At 33.0% G+C, this 12,004-nt stretch overlaps 1 pseudogene; it reads left to right on the top strand.

Annotated features, from left to right (window-relative positions):
* Positions 1 to 1,840: 1,840 nt before the first annotated feature.
* On the top strand, positions 1,841 to 2,596 carry LOC136200420 (probable mediator of RNA polymerase II transcription subunit 26b; annotated as a pseudogene).
* The last annotated feature ends 9,408 nt before the right edge of the window (positions 2,597 to 12,004 follow it).

The following is a 12,004-nucleotide window of genomic DNA, read 5'->3' as shown; positions in this document are numbered from 1 at the left end:
GGGTTGTTGTTGCGTGAGCACCCTTCTAGCTCGCTCCGTTACATCGTTTCTATTGAGGATATCGCGCGCCCTATCAGCCGATTCGTTGCCTAGTTCCTGTCGAACAGATTCCACCATCTGGTCCAAAAATGACTCGGGAGACCATTCATGTGAAGGTTGCACCGTACCTTCAGGAGGTGGTATAATTTGTTCAAGGGGACCATCATTGTGGTCTTCGTTAGTAGGGATATTCCCAGTGGGATTATTTGAAGACATTTTTGAATGTTCATCGTGTAACCCTATTAATGTTAGGATTCCACGATCACCGCACTAATTGATATTATTGAGATTTAGCAACACCGTAAAGCGTCCCTGTGAGGCGTCGTTGAGATCGGCCGGGGGCACTCCGATGCCTAAGTCAGTAAACTTCTTAAAAGAATAAACTATAATGACAAAACAAAGCTAAGAAGAGTGTGTTAAGTGTACCTCTGTTGTCATGCTACAAAGGTATTTATACAAGTTTGAGCAATAACTGTAATAACCTTCTCTTTTAATGAAGAGTAATGCTCTTTCAATGTGGTTTAACTTCATCTTCTAACCTCCAAGCTTTGGCAGGTTCTCAGCCATCATTAATGATAATGAGTTACGCCGTCTGATCCTCTGCTTCTTCTAGAAGGGTATTGCCATATGAGGCGAATCCCCTTTGGCCCCTTTTTGGGTGGATCCTTGTAAGTAGCCCTGGTACGACACCGTATTTCCGACTAAGGCGGATCATAAAGGGAGTTCTACGAGACGACATCGTATTCCTGTTATGCGCTATGTGGCGGATCACAAGAAGGAATGCTCAAGACGACATCGTATCCTTATCTGTTCGCCATATATCTTGGTGGCGGGTCTTTTCTCCCTTTAAGCCCTCTTCGCTAGGGAATATCTCCAGCTTAGTCCTTCATATTTCATGGTGGATGTTATCACTTATAATAATTTTCTTATAATAAATACTTATAAAATGTTTGTGTGACGTTTTTTTAAGATGTGATGAAGAATATGATATGACGTATTAAACATTAATTTATTATAAGAAAATTATTTATAATCATATTGATAAACATAAATATTTATCTATTTGTACAAAGTTATATTTATCAATTAGTAACCCACCATTTAAATATGAATTATTAAACAAAGAAAATAATAGTAATAAAATATCAATGTTCTTAATTATCTTTTCTTAAAAATAACTATTAGGAATGAGCTAAGTTTTACTAACAAGATATACATAAAAAGCTAGTCAAATGGGCTGAACAAAAAGATAATCAGTTAAAACTAATGTCAACAACTAATTGAATTGAATAATATAATTGAAATTTTATTGGCAGTCAATTAAATTAATAAATGAAGTTTTAAAAGAAAATTAAATTAATAAATATAATTAAAGTTTTTCTTTGACTATTAGCATTATTAATCAAATTTAATTTGGTGGATATGAAAATTTTCAAATCTATCAACGGATAATTCTTCATATTTCTACCACTTTTTTAGTTTTTTTCTTTCTAAATATTAAGGTAAGTTGTAATTTTTTCAAAAAAACATAAAAAGATAATTAGTACTAAAAAAATTCAATTAAAATTCATTCGACCTTACTTAATCTGACTACAATAATTTCTCTATATCATATATGCAAATTTGAATTGACTTAAATTTTTAAACACTAAGATTAAGATTATATATATATATATATATATATATATATATAGAGAGAGAGAGAGAGAGAGAGAAAGAAATGACACATTCTAGCTTTTTCCTTCTCTATATTCTGTGTCACTTGAGATAAACCAAAATTTATCTCTCTAATTTGATAATCAAATCTGCATCACTTAATTACTGGAGGAACTATTTTAAGACGGTTAATTCGGATATATTCAGTATCATGCGATCATGGTTGCACCTTCAGATTGGCATAGGGAGTTTGGGTTGCATAGAGATAGAATTACAAAGCAATTGTTCTTTTGCATATTGGCCCAGTGCTCGGGGTGCAATAAGATCGAGGTGGCTCGTGAAGGTGAAAATGATGATGGAGAGTGCAAGAGAATAGATGGAGGCAATGGTGATGATGATGAATGTGTTGCTAGTGAGATCAGAGGCGATAAGGATGATAACAAATTTAAAGGCCTTGATAAATGAGATATAGGAGGAGACCGAGGTAGTTGGTGAGGTGATAAGGATTAAGGACATTTTTGTTAACAATAGAGATGAGTCTAATATTGTGTTGTTTGAATCATTGAGGAGGCTTCAATTAATGGCTCTGAGTTTGGACACACTTGAGACAACTGAGATTGGAAAGGTTGTTAATGTTCTGCGAAAGCATGGATCAATGCAAGTTTGTAAACTTGCATGAACTCTTATAAATGGATGGAAGATTTTGATAGATGAATGGTGTAGTACTGAAAAGCCTGAGTCTGTGAATCCATCTATTGTTAATAAAGAAGATGGGCTTCCGGTACATCCATTAGATGAAGCATATTTATTTACTATCAAGACTGCTCCAATAGAACTATCACAAGAAAAGTTCTTTGATGGCATGAATGATGACGGAAACCCATTGATATCCAAAAATTGAACAAAAATTCAAGTGTCCGGATCACAAAAATGAAACTAGAGGAGCCTTATCAACGCTGAAAATGATAAGAGATAGAGGACCATGAAAACTAGAAAGCCTAATCGACCATTGGCACAAAGAAGGCCAACCTGGAAACCATAACTGACAGGCAGCAACAATAACAATTATATATATGCACTCATCTTTAGTGGATCAAGGCCATTCAGGAAGACACTTACTTTTATTAATTATAAAGGAGAGTGGAAGGTCGGTGGCGACGGATATGAGGGCATAGGGATGTAGAGATTCGGCAACCGAATAGCCGAGGTGGAATTTGGCTAGGTTTTTATAATACTGCCGAGGAAGTAGCTAGAGCTTATAGCGCTGCTTTTTTGCCTTTATGGTTCTTCTGCAACTCTTAGTTTCCCGACCAATACGCCGAATATTTATTTATTTTATAAATTAATCCTATTATTATCTAATTATCACAAACAAGCTCCAAAACAAAAACAAAATATCAAATTCATCATCTCCCTCTTCTCTCACATTTCTCTTATAATTTATTTTCATTTTCTCTTTAATTTATTTTCATTTTTTCTCTAGACACACTTACTCTCCCTCTCTATTTTCTCTCTCTAAAAATAGCTGTAAAAATAGATTTTACCATAGTTATTAAAGGCGCAAGGTGCACTAAGGCGCAAGGGGGGTCCTGGAGCCTTGGCGCAAGGCGCAGCTTAAGGCGCGCGCCCGAGCGACTCGAGGCGCACCAAAAAAATTCATAAATTCATAATAGTAGTAATAAATAATCAAATACCAACAATAAAACCATAAAATGCACGAGTTAAGTTCTAGTTAACTACTAAGACATAATATAAAACTCATAATTCTAACTTAAAACAACTAATAGTCTTAACTCTAGAAAACTACTAATCTTTAACTTCCTAGTCTTCCTTCCTAATCTTCATCGGAATCATAATCATCATCATCATCGTCACTTCCATCATCATATGCTTCTTGAATAAGGTTCTCAATCTCCTCATCATTGTCACCTTCCTCATCAATGTACTCATCATCTACAAAGTCGGGTTCATCATTTATAAGATGCATTTTACCCTTATCTTTCTCCTTAGCCTTAGACATAACACTTGAACTAGATGCATTTGCAGCATTTTTTACTACTCCTCTAGTTTGATAAGCACTTTCATCCGCTCTCATAACGTCACCAACATCAGCCCATCTCAATCCCTCATTTGGGTGTACTAGATCATCATCACCCGACTCCCCTCCATCCAATCTACCCATCAACCATTCATTGGAGTCATCTATATCTTATAAAGAAATAGGATCAATAGTGTCACTACAACAAATCATCACTTGCGCCACAGTCAAAATCGTGGCACAAGTATAATATTTTCGTGGCTATACTATTTAGCTACAGAAATTCAAGGTAACTACTCTCGTGGCACAAGTGAGTGTGGCTAGATATTTGCCACGGGAAAATAAAGGTTGTGGCATAAATTGGTTTCTGTGCCACGAGAAAATTCGTGGCTAATCACATTCCTTTGCCATAGGTAAAATCGTAGCAAGATTCAAATACATGTGGCAAGTCATAACTGCCCGTGGCAATTGATCTCACTTAACCACAAGCATAACCGTGGCAAAAATAAAAACACTTTTTGCTGGAAACCTTGTTTAGCCACAAAAATAACCGTGGCAAAAATAAAACACTTATGGTTAGATTCCTTACTTAGCCACGAATATAATTGTAGGAAACTTGATGAAATTTTGATAATTTGTTAATATAAGAATCTCATAGATAAGGTATAAAAAAGCATTAGATAATATAATATGCTTACATGGTCTTTTATGTACAAAAGTGTACTAAGCTAGCTAATTCTAATCCTAGCTCAAACAACAACTGCCACCCAAGTTCATCATAATTTCCATAACTAAGAAAACTGTAATACAAATTTTATTTATTATCTCTTTGGCTTTCAAGGTTTCAAAAAAAAATCTCTTTGGCTTTCAATCACAACACCGTAGCCTCTGAAACCATTATTATATATACTCGCTACATTTCTGACCACAAAACCAGTTCCTGCCTTTCTGCAACTGGGGATAAAACGCAGCACCAGAAGTTGTTCTCTTTTAACATCATTTGTGTGAAATGCCTCAAGAATCTGATGCAGTCTGATGTTCAGAAATGATAATTAGTTATCTAGTTGATGAAAATTATGTAAATAATAAACCATTCATTCAATCATGCAGATTTAGAAAATGCAACCATGTCTAAAAAATTAAAAGTAATTACAAAAATTCTTCTTGAAAATTATAATCAAAATGAAATGAACAAGACTCGGTTGTTGTAATCAACTAGTAATTCATGCTAAAGAAAAATCATATCAACTTGAAACATAATTGAGAAACAACGAAATATAATATGGTAGACAATATTGCCAAGGAATATATTTCAATTAAGTCAATTGAAGCGTCATTTAGCAATAAAACTATAAAAGCTTAGAAAATAAGTAAGGACCATTTTAAGAGAGACATTCGTCTATAACATATATCCACAAAGCGACTTCATAAGTCCTTTAACAATATAAGGAGAAACATTTTATATGGAGTATAAGGCCCTAAGTAGTCAATAGATTCTTAAATGACTAGGACATCTTTCCAACGTTCAAGGCAATAGATGTTTATATATTAGAGTAGAAATATTTTCATTAGTGGAAATTGACTTTGAAAAATTCTCCACAATAAAAATTCTTAGATTTTCCATGCAACCAGTGCTATTATCTATTATATATCTTATCCTTGTTCAACATTGTTTTATAATTGATAGCTCTATATTCGTGCAACCATAGCTATAGATGTAAATTGCACAAGAAGAATGCACACCACCAAAGCAATAAAAACTTACAAGCCTTGTAGCTTATGATGATATGATTCCTTGAATCCATGTCCCTAAAGAACTTTTCAACAGCGAACTCCGCCTTGATAACTACCTGAACTAATCAGAATAATCAAAATTAAAAGACCAAGAGAGAACAAATAAAAAAGGAAAAGCGCAAGACAGGTAGAAATAAAAGAAGTGGTATTTTACAATGAAACTCCAATTAGAAGGACACTACACACCTAAAGCACACAAAATCACAAAAAATAATAATATGGAATTAAGATAAAAACATACAAGCTTTAAAATATTGCATCTCCGAAAATGAATAGATGACTGAACGTTGCCAGCAACAACGTTATGACTGAGGACAGAGGACAAGAACTGGTTGGAGAGCGCATTGATTTCTCACCTGCATCATGCTCGGCTCTATTTTACAACACCTAGACTATTACCCTGAAATCATGAAATGTTCAGAGATTTTGTTGAAAAACCATAGGATAAGTAAGTCCATTGAGGGATGAGAAATTGAAGGTATCAATGTGTATACCTCCAACCATGCCCGACCAGTGCTTTGCATGATGTCTTAAATGGTAAACAATCAACCGCAAACTGGTTCTTGCTCCTCCATCATTTCTTGTGTACTCTTCTTTATATCGTCTAAGAGTGATCTTGATGTAGTTCCTCTCAAGTGATTACCAAGCTAAAAAACAATCTCTTCTCTTTCATGAAGTGACCATTTCACCCGAATGACCTGCAACACAATGCCACAGATTTTAGTAAATATGTATGAGACACAAGCACATATAATAAGCTAGCTTTAAGAAACTGTCTAATTTTTATGTGAAACTAATCATCTTGTGCTAATATTAAGTTTACAATATATGCAAAGAAAAGATAGAGGAAGAAACCACATCACAATGTAACTAATTACACAAACTAAAATGGTGAAACAAAATAAAGTGGACACACAGACAAGTACGCATCGCATCCATGGGATTGATTACAGAATCACATTTCTGAAATAAAAGAAACTAGTGACAATTGATACTTATGGGAACAAAGGTTTTCATTTGCACAGTGACTGATAAAAGTCAACTTTAGATATTAGAATCTCACCTAGGATTTTAATAAACTTCACCTTCGAATTCTAATAAGCTCAAGATTTAATGGTGTTTGGCCAAATTCATTTGGTCAATCATCGTCCAAGTAAACATTACGGATTTACTATGTTGGCTTATTCAAAATTGAATGTTATTGAATATCTATTATTTTCTCTACGGCACTACTGAATTGAATTAATGGATTTTTCAACTTGAAAAAAATGAGAAAAAATAGAATATGAAATAAATCATGTTGTCCCCTTTCCTTCAATTTCTTAGTTCAAAATATATTAGTAACACATACCTATCTTGATAACCTTCTTATTTCTTGGTTCAAAATAACACCCAAGAGATTCATATACTCGTAGTTTCTCCTATCACATGATCTATTTGTAACAAAATTGTAGGTGAAAATTATAATAAATTTGCATTTAGGGAGAAAAAAAAACTTGTATCAGAACTTGTTCCTAAACTTCAACTCAATCCCATTGCTGTTCCAAAGACGAATAACTTAGAAAAGGGTAACATTCAATCTCATGGATAGTACTGGACAACAATTTGATCACATGGATACTCAAACTTGAAACTAATATGTGGATCAGCCAATACTCAATAGTGCAGAAATAATTTAATGCTAATAACATCAAGAAATTTAAAGAAAATTGAGTTGAAGATAACGAAATCCATATTAAAAAATCAAACAGAATGAAATAGAACTTGTTTTATTCAATTTACATCATTACCTATCACCCACAAAGTAAGGCACAATGCTAGTATTGTTATGACATCATGCACTGTTCTTATTGTATTAGAAAGAAACTCATGATCATAATAGAGAATTAAAGAAAGATTGAGATGGAAATTGAACTCTAAATGTTTCAACTCTCTACTCCACTAAGAAGATTCTAATAAAGTACAAACCAACATGAAGTTCGATGATCCCCAAAATGTTGGGTTTTGAAGCATGCCCTTTAATGTGCAGGGAGGTAATTAGAGAGCTAAAAAATATCAATCTAAAAGGAGGAACTCAAAAAAATGGAGTAGTGAACCCCACCATGGAATAGAATTACCATGTTAACAAATCAATGAATAATTTACATCCAATAGTTATTCAATCAACATACCTAAATAAGAAGAAGAAATCTAAGTTGAATTGATAAAAGATTGAAAAGCATCAAATTCAAAAACAAACAGAACATGCTTATTTCGACAGAGATTAAAGGTTAGAACTTATCAAAATACAAGCACAAAGAATCAAAATCCTAAATTGAGCATATAATCTTACCAAAAACTTGCAAAAAGGAGAATCGAAAAGGTAGAAGCAGGAAATCGAGATTATGGAGGAGCACAGGTCGGTGGTTCAGTAAATTCGTCTGAGCATGAGAATCGGCCATTGAATCAATTTAATCAGCAATCAGGGCAAAGAGAGAGTCCTACCAACACCAGGGATCTGAGATACAAAGAGATACGAAGAACGACGGGAGATGATTGTTCGATAGGAAGTGTGAACGATTTTAAGCCTAGGGTTTAACATATAGAGAAATCGTAGAGAGAGACGGAGAGAACGCAGTCAGAGCATGACTGTAGAAGGGGAGAGAGAAAAATTACTAAATTATATTTATTTATTTCACTATTAATTGAATTTTGGGGAGAAGTTTTGGAGCCAAAAAAATTTTGTTACCAATTAATGAGAATAATTTTATAAAATTAAATAGTGGGTTATTTTTTTAAATAGTGGATTATTCATAGTAATATTTTCAATCAGAATATTTTAATATCCTCAGTTTTAGTATGTTATTAATGAGAATTTTTTTCTCACTAAATTTTTCTCATAAATAATTGTTTTTCTTGTAGTGTTATGTAAATTAACAAGAATAAATATTTTAAGGTTGGCTTAAATTTTTAAGGGCTTTAATAAGTCGTTCAAACTAGATTTCGAGTTCGAATTCTAGTATACACAAAAAGATTTAATTGAAAAAGGATCCACCTAAAAAGTACCTGACAATCCTCAAACCGAGAAATCGGATAAATTATTAAAAAAAATTAATGTTAAAATAAGTGATTTTCTTGTCATCAATAAAATACAATTTTTTATTCATAAAGTATACACTGCACAAAATTCTCATTACAGATATATTAATTAAATTTTAAAAAATAAGTTTTTATTTAAATAAATAAGGACGATATTTTAGTGTAAAAATGTATGGAGAGACTAAAAAATTGACTAACACAAAATTTAAGGACTTTAAAATATATATGTGGACTAACTAATGTAATAACCACATTCTTTAAAAAAAAAAGTTTAAAACATATAAACTAATAAATTATTTACTGTAAAATTAATAGGTTGAAATTAATTTGAAAAAAATTAATTTTCTTGCCATGAAATAAATTACCCGTGGCATAAGTAATTTTATGCCACAAGTGAATTTTTTCGTGGCATAAATAAATTTAGCCATGGGAAAAAAATTATTGTGGCTAAATTCGTGGCATAAATGTATCTTTGCCACGAAAAACAATTACCCGTGGCCTAAATATATTAAGTAATCTAAAGTTTCTGTTGGAGTCTCTTTTTCCCGTGGCTAAATGAGAAATATGCCACGAATTTTGAATTCTCGTGGCATGATTCGTGGCTCAAGTGATAATTTGTTGTAGTGTGTCATGAGTTTTATCACGAAACTTTAGTGCTCGGTTATACTTCACAAACACTAAATCATTCAATCGTTGTTGAGCAAGCCTGTTCCTCTTTTTACTATGAACTTGAAATATAAAATATACGATATATCATATATTTTGAAAAATAAGAATGATGCTAAAGCTAAATAGTAACACTAACAAACTAATAAAGTCCCTTACATGTTCAAATATGCTCCAGTTTCGTTCACATCCAGAGGCACTACACGCGAGGCTTAGCACTTTCACAGCAAAATTCCTTAAAGTTGGAGTGGAAGCTCCATAACAAGTCCACCAATCAGTTGTTACATCAATAGAAAATTGAGCTTAAATTGAAACTTTTAATTAAAACTTAGTTAATATTACAAAAGACTAATCAATAATAAATATTACCTGGAGATTTTGTGCTCCAATGCCTAATAGCAAATGGGTTCCCAAACAGCCCTTTTGCATATTGATACATACTTAGCTCTTGAAGGATAGTTTCTTGCTCCTCATCGGTATGACAAAGCCTCTAGACACATTCATAGAACCCATTACAAACCTCTACATTCGAGAGGACATCATTCGAATAGAAGTATTCCGGGTTAAGATAATTTCCAGCCGCATGTAAAGGTTGATGAAGTTGACAATTCCATCTTTTGTCTATATATTCATAGACTTCCTTGTATTTCTCTTCCTTCTTGTCACTGTTCTTAAAAGCCTAAGCAATGGCTTCTTTAGCTCTATTCATCGATTCATAAATGTACCCTATCGGTGGCTTTTTCTCACAATCAACCAATCTAAGAACACGAACCAATGGACCAAATATCTTTAAGATATAAAGAATATTTGTCCAAAATTTATCTGACATCACAATTAGAACAACTTTTTTACCACCGGCCTCTTTTGCCCACTTGCTACTTGTCCATTGTTCTGAAGTGAACATCTTCCTGAGATTATGTTTTTCTTTATGTAGGCGTTGAAATGTTAAGAAAGCAGTTGCAAACCTTGTCACCCCGGGCCTAACAAGATCTCTTTTGTTAGTGAACATCCTCAACATGTTCACTACACCCGGTCGAACATAAATGTAGGAATTCAAGCTTATTCCCTTTTTCAAAGTTAGTTGAACTTTAGGCATCTTTCCTATATTCTCCAATATCAAATCAATGCAATGTGCAGCATATGGAGTCCAAAACAAATGATTGTTTTCTTTCATTAACTTTTTACCTATGAAAAAAAATAAACATAACTCCATAAATATCAAAATTGAAAATAAGCATTAAACATGAATTAAACTTAAATAAGCATTAAACTACACTAACCTACATTGACATTGTTAGCAGCACTATCAGTAACAACTTGAACCACATTTTCAACACCCACACGGTCCACCATCTTTTGAAGTAGTGAACACATCAAGGCTTCTGTCTTTGAATATTCAGAAGCATCAACGGACTCTATAAAAACAGTCCCACTCGGAGAATTCACCAAAAAATTGATCAAAGTCCTACTCCTCTTATCAGTCCAACCATCTAACATTATCGAGCATCCATACTTTGACCATTTAGCTTCATAACTCTTCATTGACACATTCACTTCATTAACCACCTTATTTAGAAAAGGAACGCGCACTTCATGGTAAGTTGGAGCTTTCATACCAATACCATATTGACCTATCGCCTCAATTATAACATTAAAACTCGGGTACTTGACTGCATTGAAGGGAATGGCAGCATCATACATCCACTTGGTAATCTCCAAACATGCTCTTTCTCGCAATTCCTTCTTACATGCATCATTTATTGTTGTTTGCTTCAACTTCAATTCTTTTCTACTTTTCACCACGTTTTCTGCACTAGGTGTGAAATACAAATCTATTTGACCCTTTTGTCGTGGTCTTTTTTATTGTTTCCCAAGTTTGGTATTGCTCCTTTTCAATGGTTCGACTTCAAAGGCTATATCATCTTTGTTTGTATCGTCACCCAAAGTTTCTACATCCTCAAAGTCCATAAATGCATCTCTTTGATTTTGAAGAATGGATCTTTCGGTCTTCTTCTTCACCGTATAGGATTCAATCTCATCATACACATATTGTGGTGCATTCTTACACTTCTTCGCATTTCTATAACCTCCTACAATATGTTGTTTGATTCGACTAATCCCACCTTTGAATGTAATACCACAGAAATTACAATTCAAATCATTCTTATTCTTTGCCTCCAACATTTTACAATATTTCCACCCCGAATGTTTTGAAGTAACAGTACAATCAATTGTAGAACTATTGGGATTATCAGCCCCAAAAGCTGAAGCCATTGCAATTCACCTACACATAATAACATAAAACTTAAACATTTATAATCAACATATTTGAATAGTATATTCTGAAAATGAAATGAAACATAAACATAAGCATATAACCATATTCAAATAACATAATCTGAAACATAAACATAAGCATATAAAATATTCCAAATGAAACAGACACTCACAAAAATTCAGAAACTGAAAAAACAACAACAGAAACACAAGCAGAAAAAAAAACATGAATTCAAAAACACACAGTGTCATAAATTCATAAATTGAAAAAAAAAAGAAACACAAACTGAAACTGAAAAAAAAAACAGACACTAACATAAATTCAGAAAAAAGAAGAATATAGAAAGAATCAGAGAAACAAAACAAAGAGGAAGAAACATAGAAGATAGAAAGAATAGAAAAGGAAGAGAGCAATAAGAGAGAAATAATAGAAAAAGAGTATAATAGAAAAAGAAG

This window comes from Euphorbia lathyris, chromosome 7, assembly GCF_963576675.1.
Source record: "Euphorbia lathyris chromosome 7, ddEupLath1.1, whole genome shotgun sequence".
In the NCBI taxonomy this organism is placed as follows: Eukaryota; Viridiplantae; Streptophyta; class Magnoliopsida; order Malpighiales; family Euphorbiaceae; genus Euphorbia; species Euphorbia lathyris.
The sequence above is the reverse complement of the archived record's forward strand: the minus strand, read 5'-3'. Positions and strand labels throughout refer to the sequence as shown.